General features: G+C 39.8%; 1 protein-coding gene across 2 annotated transcripts in view; it reads right to left on the minus strand.

Annotated features, from left to right (window-relative positions):
• Glb1l3 (galactosidase, beta 1 like 3) overlaps window positions 1–1129 on the minus strand; it is a 44147-nt gene extending 43018 nt beyond the window's left edge. For both annotated transcript variants that reach the window (XM_006510593.4, XM_006510591.4), the window contains exon 1: window positions 936–1129. The gene's annotated coding sequence lies outside the window, so the exon portion shown is untranslated. The remainder of the gene's footprint in view (window positions 1–935) is intronic.
• Between the last annotated feature and the right edge of the window lie 8867 nt (window positions 1130–9996).

The raw sequence follows: 9996 nt of genomic DNA on the forward strand, positions 1-9996 counted from the left end.
TGGCTCACAACACAAAGATCAGAGAGGAAGGAGCAAGAACAGAAGACTCCAGGAAATTCATACATCTGATAAGCACTTGGAGCAAAGTAACAGTTTACAAAATCCACATCCTTCCTATATACCAAAGACAGATTGAGAAAGAAATCAGGGAAACAAGTCCATTCCCAATCGCCTTTTTAAAAACTAGCGCCACAGGAGTGAACGATGTACTATTTTGTTAAGTACTCCCTCAGCCTGTGCCCTTCCTTTTGCTCCTACCACGCAGTAATATGAACATTAGTTAGGTCTTCTGTCATTTCCCGGGGGCTTCTGTGTCTCTGGACTTCTATTTGTGTATTCCTAATGTGTTTTCAGGTTTTGTGAATTCTTTTGCTCTTTTTAGCACATATAGTCTTTCTTCTATCCACTCCAGACCATGTGCTACAAGTTATAACAAGTGCAGAAAATAACCCAAAAATAATTACAATTTTTTTCAAAGGTCCAGCACCCAAACAAAACTATCCAATAGAAAAAAAAAACAAAAGCAAACAAAGAAAAGAAAACCAGCCAGGACACACACACACACACACACACACACACACATTTAATGCCTGGTGATAGGATGGGTTACAAGGCCAGACACCAGACTCTGGAGGAAAAAACGTCAAACCTGCAAAGCAAGAAATAATACAAAAGAGCACACTATACAGCTGGAAGGCGGGTGACAGGTACACAGCTGTGTACTCCGGCTTCTCTTCACTACCAAGACCCCACCAGCTGTTCCAATGCCTTGCACGGGCTCACAGCGGCAGAGTTCTCTTGAATGGCTCATGTTTCTATCCTCACAGTACCCTTCTCCAAAGACCATGATAACCTAAACAGAAGCAAGCATGTTCTTCCATAGCCAACGCCTTGGTAGTTCCTTCAAAGCATGTATCCCGTGTTAAAATGCTTACCTGCTTGTCCACTCAAGAGGCTGTGGATTAGCACAGCCTTTGAAAACAAATGTAGTGAAGAGAATATACTTCCCCACAACAAGCATATAAAGTCCCATCTGGGGTTCAGGAACTGCAAGGTTCTCTTCCAGGAATGGATTGTAATTTTGTTATACACACTTGGTTAGTTAGCATGCCCAAGGGTCTATGCTCAACCCCAAGCACCTCAGAGGTAAAGATTAAAGTCTACTTTGGAGAGGACAAAAAGATATCATCATTCTTTTAAACTGATGCAGTCTCAAACAGGAAATCTTCTTGACTTCCTCAACAAATATGCCAAAAAATTAATTATGACAAGATACAGAAATTGTCCCTTAGTAACTTCACTACCCTGCTCCCACTGTGGGTCGTGCTCTGCACTCTGTATCCTTTTGAGAATTAACTGACCATGGCCAGTGCTTTCTCCTTTATCTCTACAGAAAAGGAAAACATTAGCCTAGAACTTTTCATTCTCAAAGGCATTTATGTTGACCTCAATAGCACTATGAATTGTAAGCCTATGTCCATAGAGTGCTCCTGCAAGCACTCTACTGATGAGCCACACTCCAAGAGCCATGTAAGATGGATTTTAGCTCTTTGTCTTGAGCAAAATTGAACCAATAAATTGTGATTTTTATAATACCCCATCCCTATAAACCTGCACTTTGGGGAAAGCAGAGACTATATTGCAGATAATATTACCTGCAATATACCTGAGAGGAGCCCAGCCAGATTTCCTTCTCTTTCTTTTTTTTAATTAAAAAATTTTTTTGATTCTTAGTGAATTTCACATCATGTACCCCAATCACACTCATCTCCCTATCTCTTCATATCCACCCTCCTTCCTTGCAAAAGAAAAAAAAATGCATAAAAATAAAAATCAAAAAATTAAAAACATCTCACCATTGAAGCTGCAGTGCACCATGGTGTGTCAACACAAAACACCCTTTCGTTCATACAGCTTTATGCAAACGTTCATTGCAATGAGTCATCGGTCTGGTTCAATACCTCTAGCTTCTGCTACACTATCAATATTGGTTCCACACTGGGACTACTCTCAGATAACCTGTTGTATTATAGAGATCCTGCAGCATTGGTTCTGTAGGACCAGTCCCTTCACTCTCTACACAAGTTTATAAATGAACATAGATATTGGGGTCGTGCTGGAGGCCAGTCTCAGCAGTCTTCTTTCTTCTTGTTGGTTTCTCTTGAGGCAACAAAGGTGGAAGAGAGTCGCAGGGGTAAGACTTGATCTTAAGAGATAGTTATGGTTGCTGTACAATAGTAAAACATTTACCTATCTTAAGTCTAAGTCACTTTACTTCAGTAGCTCACCTGCTTGAGTTCCACTGAGGCCAGAAGCTGTAGTCTCTGGCATTTAACACCTTATGGTAAATCTGCTGGGGGCAGTGGAGGGGGGGGGGTCAGGGGGTGGATTATGTAAAGTAACCTTTGTTCTATTTCAGCAGGAACTGCACAATTCTAACTTCCAGTCTGCTAGTTGAAGTCACAGGAAGAAAAAGGAATGTTGAAAAGTGGTTTTAATTTTATTTCTAAGTTCTTAGTTCTCCAAATATTTTCTATAAAAGCTTTCTCTTGTTCCCTAAAAAGTTCTGCTCTTCTCATAATCTTGCTCTTTTCTCCTGCTCTCTTGTAACAATAATGCTCTTACTCTCAATGCCTTTTCCCCCAATGCTATGCCCTTACCTCTAAGTTCTTCTTGAGTTCAGTTTTGTCTAAAAAAAAAAAAAAAGTCTTCTTTAGTCCTACTTTTTCTCTTTGTCCTCAGTACTTGAACATCTTTTAGAATACATGATTACCTGGTAAAAAGTTCACCACAAGTTTACACATAAATTCAAATCATAAATCCAATAAGAAGTTTACAACAAGAATGTTTACATTCATATCCATTGGGAGTAATTATCTGACTAAACATTCATCATCTGTCACCAGCTCTACAGGTTCACAGAGAGTTAAAAACATAATTTTGTGACTATTAGTGAAGTTTGTATAGCTAAACCCAGTCAAGATTTTATCTTCTGTCCTTACACCTATAGTAAATTAGTAGTTCCCTTTTTATGACCTTTGGATAATTGTTTTACAACTTCTTAGAATATACTCTAAGTTGTAGATGTCTGTTTGCTATCTCAGAAGCAATTAACTTGTGATATTTGAAAACTAACAGTTCTCACTGCAGTTTTGATTATCATAGAGGACTTCATAACAGTCCTATTATTAAAGAGCTTAATAATTAAGAATATAATTTTAGAAATTCTTATAGCATCATCATTAAGAATTAAGAAGTCAGCCAGGCAGTGGTGGCACATGCCTTTAATCCCAGCACTTGGGAGGTGGAGGCAGGTGGATTTCTGAGTTCAAAACCAACCTGATCTACAGAGTGAGTTGCAGGACAGCCAGGGCTACACAGATAAACCCTGTCTCGAAAAATCAAACAACAACAAAAATTTAAGAAGTCATCTATTTGTCTATATAGAATAACTACAAGACAGTACATCTTTGTTGTTCTGCAGAAATATGTTTAAAATAATAATACTACCAGGAAAAGCATATTAATAGCAGGAATCTTTCCTAAAATGAAATTCTCTTCTGCCTTACCTAAAAGAGCAAATCCATTATAGATTTTAATTCATGAAAGAACCATCTCAGGAAGATCACCTGCTAGTATCTTAGCTTCTAGATAGCTCCTGGCAGGGTAGGCCAACTCAGAGTCCTGGATCTGGGCCAGGGTGGAAGCTGAATTGGTCAGTCCCCCAGTTCTCCTATGTCCCTAACAGCAGAGCCAACTTTACTGTGCTGCCCAAGCAAGATGCAAGGTCCTGCTCTCCTGAGTGCTATGGCCAGTGAGAGACACAAAAAGCTCACCTGCCACACATAGAGGAGGGGGAGGGAGAAATCATCTCTTTCTTGGTATATTTACTGACCTTAAGGTGCTTGAGATGGAACCTGGGACAATAGAGCCTAAAATGAGATGGATTGAAGTCTCATGCAATAGCCAACTTGATTTAGAGAATCAGACACGTTATGAAGAATCATATAAGTAAAACATACAATCATACGAACAAGCCACACATAGCAAAAACATGTTTTTCCACAGAGGTATATAAATAAATAACAATAGCCTGTTGTGATGAATAATCCACATAAAACTCACTCCTATCATTACACCTGGAAGGGACTATAAACCTGCTGCCCAGCCAAAGAGATCAGTTTTTTAACTTGTCAGGGATAAACCAGGAGGTGCAGGATTGGACCTCTATTCCACCACCCACACAGTATTAACCCCAGAAACGGGAGTCCAGACTCTGCCTACCGGAGTCTTTGGACCTCTACCTGTAGAAACTTGTGGATTTCTTTAGGACGAAGCAGTTCTATTGTAAAAGGCCTGCAGATTTATCCAGGTGTTATAAATAATGATTATGAGAGAGAAATTAAAATCATAGCTGCTTCCCTTCATGGTATTATAACTGTACCCGGTAATCAAAGAATTGCTCAACTTGTTTTAATTCCTCTACATCCTCTACCGTCCAGATTTGTTAAGAATGAGAGAGGACAAGGTGGCTTTGACTCCTCTGGTGTGAATTGGGTTCAGTCTACTACTAATCAGAGACCTAACCTTAAATTGACATTTAATGGAAAAAGCTTTGAAGGATTGATAGATACTGGAGCTGATGTGACAATTATTAGAGGACAGGATTGGCCCTCAACTTGGCCTTTGACTGATATACTTACTCACCTTCAAGGAATTGGTTATGCTAGTAACCCAAAACGAAGCTCCAAATTGCTAACCTGGAGAGATGGGGAAGGAAAATCAGGACAAATTCAGCCATATGTCATGTCAAATTTGCCTGTAACTCTATGGGGAAGAGATCTCTTGTCACAGATGGGCATTATAATGTACAGTCCTAATAAGATGGTGACTAAGCAGACACTTAGACAGGGACTTTTGCCTGGGCGTGGGCTAAAAAAGAAGGGACAAGGAATTAAGACTTTTGAAGATCCTAAACCTTACTCTAACACAAGAGGTTTGGAGTATTTTCAGTAATGGCCACTATCTTGCCTGCATCCCACACCAATAAAATTCAATGGCTTAATGATATTCCAGTGTGGGTCAGTGGTCTTTACCTAAAGAAAAAATAGAAGCTGCTTCTTTGCTAGTGCAGGAGCAATTAGAGGCAGGACATTTAGTAGAATCTCAGTCCCCTTGGAATACACCAATTTTCATTATCAAGAAAAAATCTGGTAAATGGAGATTGTTAAAAGATTTAAGAAAAGTTAATGAGACCATGATATCTATGGGACCTTTACAACCTGGGCTTCTTAAAGGATATTATAAAATTGTGATAGATCTGGAGGATTGTTTCTTTACTATTCCTTTGCATCCAAAGGATTGTGAAAGATTTGCTTTTAGTGTTCCTTCTATAAATTTTAAGGAACCTATGAAGAGATATCAATGGACAGTTCTCCCACAGGGCATGGCTAATAGTCAACCTTATGCCAAAAGTTTGTGGCACAAGCCATTCAGCCTGTAAGACGACAATGGCCCATGATTTACATCATTCATTTCACAGATGATGTTTTGATGGCAGGAAAAGACCCCCAGGATTTGCTTTTGTGTTTAGAGATTTACAAAAAGCTTTAGCTGAGAAAGGATTACAGATTCCTCCTGAAAAGATACAAACTCAGGATCCTTATAATTATTTGGGCTTTAGACTTACTAATCAACCTGTTTTTCCCCAGAAGATAGTTATTCGCAGAGACAACTTAAGGACTTTGAATGATTTTCAAAAATTGTTAGGTGATATTAATTGGCTTTGCCCCTATTTAAAGCTTACTATAGGGGAGTTGAAATCTTTTTTTGATATTCTTAAAGGGAGTTCTGATCCTACCTCCCCTAGATCTCTAACCTCAGAAGGATTGCTGGCCTTACAACAAGTGGAAAAAGCTATTGAAGAGCAATTTGTCACTTATATAGATTATTCTTTGCCTTTACATCTGTTAATTTTTAATAGGATTCATGTGCCTACAGAATTGTTATGGCAAAAGTCTCCTCTAATGTGGATACATTCGGGGATTTCTCCTAAATGCAATATCTTGTCATATTATGAAGCAGTAGCTCAGATGATTATTCTTGGAAGGAAGCAGGCACTAACTTATTTTGGCAAAGAGCCAGATATTACTGTTCAGCCTTATAGCGTAAGTCAAGACACTTGGCTGAAACATCACAGTACAGATTGGTTGCTTGCTCAAATAGGGTTTAACAGAACTATAGACAGCCACTACCCTCAAGATAGGTTGATAAAATTTTTGAATGTATATGAGGATATTGTTCTGGTGTTTACTGATGGCTCCTCTAAAGGGCGAGCTGGATTTCTTATAAATAATCAACAGGCAATCATAAAGACTCCTGGCCTCTCAGCTCAATTAGCAGAATTAACAGCTATACTGAATGTCTTTCAGTCTGTGCATGAGGCTTTTAATATTTTTACTGATAGTTTATATGTTGCACAATCGGTACCCTTATTGGTTTAACTTTAATACGCCAGCAGGATCTCTGTTTTCACAATTGCAAAACATCATTCTTGCTCAAAAACACCCGTTCTATATTGGCCACATACGATCTCCTTCTGGTCTTCCTGGACCTTTAGCTGGAGGCAATGATAGCATCGACAGAGCTCTAATACCAGAAGCCTCAATTTCAGATCCTGTTGCTTTGGCCGAGCGTGATCATGAAAATTTCATCTCTCTAGCCATACCTTAAGGCTCTGACATAAGATCACTAAGGAGCAGGGCAAGAATGATTGTAAAACAATGTCCTAAATGTATTACATTATCTCCAGTGCCACATTTAGGAGTTAATCCACGAGGTCTTATGCCTAATCATATTTGGCAAATGGATGTAACTCATTATGCAGAATTTGGAAAATTAAAATATATACATGTTTGTATTGATACTTGTTCAGGATTTCTTTTTGCTTCTCTGCATACTGGAGAAGCCTCCAAAAATGTAATTGATCATTGCCTACAAGTCTTTAATGCCATGATTTGCCTAAACTTATTAAGACAAATAACGGGCCATCCTATTCTAGCAAAAATTTTACTTCATTTTGTAAAGAATTTGGCATCAAACATAAAACTGGAATTCCTTATAACCCCATGGGACAAGGAATAGTTGAACGTGCTCATTGCACTTTTAAAAAATTGGCTTTTAAAAACAAAACAAGGGCAGTTATATCCCCCAAGGTCACCAAAGGCACATCTTGCTTTTGCTTTATTTGTTCTAAATTTTTTGCAAACTGATGTTAAAGGTCAGTCTGCAGTCGCCACTGGCATCCAGTTACTTCTAGTTCTTATGCCATGGTAAAGGGTCAGGGCCCATTAACTAATGAATGGAAGGGTCCAGACCTGGTCCTAATCTGGGGAAGGGGCTTGGTCTGTGTTTTTTCACAAAAAGATGGAGCGCGATGGCTGCCTGAGAGATTCGCTCATCAACTGGACACAGATCCTGAACCTTCTAGTAAGTATGACTCTAACCTTGATTATGGCTAAAAATCCTCTACGAAAAGTTAATTTGGAGCACAGCCTCCACTCCCAGAGAAGCTACAGCCTTTCTGCAATTCTCAAAGTCACCTCCCCCCACACTGGAAGCTCTAAGTCTAAGCCTGATCATTGCTAATCTGCAATTGAAGGGAGTACCTGGACATTCCCAAAGAAGCTTTTGTACTGTTGCTTTTCACTGTCTCCACTATGTTTTTCAAGCAATTCACTCAAAGCCCTGCAGCAGGCATGCATCCCTACCTCCAACAGCCCAGGTGGCAGTTATTAATCTTCATTCAAAAGCATTCTAAGTACATATTGTGGCTTTTGATCTGATTTGGGAATAAGATTTGCTATGAGGGCCAGACAGTCTAAGATGGGCACCCAGATTTTGGAATCATATCAATCTAGACAGAGGTACATGCCAAGAGGCCATGGTTTATTAATAATACACCACAGAGCCATGTAAAAGATTGGAGGCAAAGGTTAATGTCTTAGAAGTAGTAGTCTTAACAATAGGGCAGGACATAGCATATATTAAGGCTAGAAAGGCAGAAAATTCAGATATTAGCAATAGTCACTTGGACATTTGGAACATTGATGAATTGGCCAGAAATAAAAAAATAACCTAAGTGCTTTAAATCCCCTGGATTGGATTCAATATATAATTCTACTTGCTATTATTATTGGCATTATTTTATTAGTAAATCGTTGTGTTTCCACTCATCTTTAGAGCACTCCTGAGATCTATAGCTACAATGAGGCGGTACATTCTGGAACGTCAGGAGAAATATAAGAATGGGTGAATGCTATGCACACTCCAGTGAAGTTTGCTTGGCAGGCCGAGAGGCCTGGGAGCACTCACAAGGCAAAGAGTTTCACAGAAAATCACCTCCTGGAACTTTGTCATTCTCATAACCCGTATATTCTTACCCTATCCCTGCTTTAGTCTGATATATGGATCCCCGTGCTCTCTTTTAGTATTATCTTATTATAAGTACCCTTTAAGATTGAATTCTGACATAGCTAAGCCTTCAGCAGTGTTGTTATGTCCTAGAAAGACCTTGAAGCTGACAAACTTGGAATTCAGTAGGAATTCAGTAAGGAAGTTACCTATTCAGTAACTAATTAAGCATTACAAAGGACCAAGCTGGAATAGCTCAGGACTAGTCTGTAGAGTGTTTACTTGAGGCAGTAACCAGTCTTACCCAAACACAATGGCCTAGTGAATAGGTGGGTTTACCATGAAAAAAGTTAGGGAATCCCACTGAGACAGTTTTCTTCACTAGGCCCAAAGAAATCAGGCAGAACTATAGAACATAAATAAATTGTATGCCTCAGTCCAGCTTTTTTTTTTAATATTAATAACAGGGAGGAAATTGTAACCTCCACCCAGCCTGAAGCTGGCTGAACCAGACCTCGACCTTGCTGCCACTAAAGAGATTATCTAGGGTAGAGCCTCCCTAGATCACTCTAATATTCAGCCACTGTCACTGCTACCTGCTGGGAGGCCGCCTAGCTATTCTGGAGACTACATCCTATCCTGCACGTGGTCACCTGCAGCTGGGCTCCAAGAATGAATTGGTGGGAATGGGCCTCCCCTCCCCCTTTTATAAGCACAGTTGCCATTAAACATTTGAGCCTTGATCAGAACATTGTCTTGGCTCCACTTCTCTCTTGTCCGCCTAGTTTCCCTTTCTTTCAGCTCCGGCCTGCCACTCAGGTGTACCCCGTCCATGTGAGCCACTGGACAGCTCGCAACAGGGGAATCACTGGATTCCTTTATTTGTTCCTGTTCTTGATGTGATATCTTTTCCTTGCTAGTTGCCATTACTGTCTTTCTGATAAACACACTGGAACAGGCATCTAAGTCTAACTTTCTGGAGCTACTAGATCTCAGGCATTTAAAAACTCTTCTTACAACTTTGTCAAACCAAATAAGAAGAAAACACCTTTTGCATGTTGGTGTCTTGCAGCTAGTCAACCCTGAACAAGAAAAAGAAAAGAAGAGAAGAGAAAAGAAGAGAGAGGAAGGAAGGAAAGAAGGAAGGAAGGATGTGTTAGGTCCAAAGAAAATTCCAGTTCCCCAAACTCCAAAAGACAGTCCAAATATCCAAATATGAGCTCAACCTGGACTATAGAAGGCTTTCTGGAGGTTAGATAAACATCAGCAGACCTCAGGAACTTATGAAACTTGTCCCCTATACCAAAAAAAGTCTGTTCCTTACCTATGGCAGAAGTGACCTATGACTCCTATCAGGATCTCTCTTGCTTCCTCTTGTTCTCTCTCACACTCTGTCTCTCTGTCTCTCTCTCTTTCTTCCTCCTCACTCACTCCCAGTCTCTATTACTCTTTCTAGCCCTCCCACTCTCTTTCTCTTCTCTCTCTCTCTCTCTCTCTCTCTCTCTCTCTCTCTCTCTCTCTCTCTCTCTCTCTACTACAATTAAAAAAAAAACCTCCCCCTTACTCATTCTATGGACAGGTCAC

The sequence above is a fragment of the Mus musculus genome, chromosome 9 (genome assembly GCF_000001635.26).
Source record: "Mus musculus strain C57BL/6J chromosome 9, GRCm38.p6 C57BL/6J".
Taxonomy (NCBI): Eukaryota; Metazoa; Chordata; class Mammalia; order Rodentia; family Muridae; genus Mus; species Mus musculus.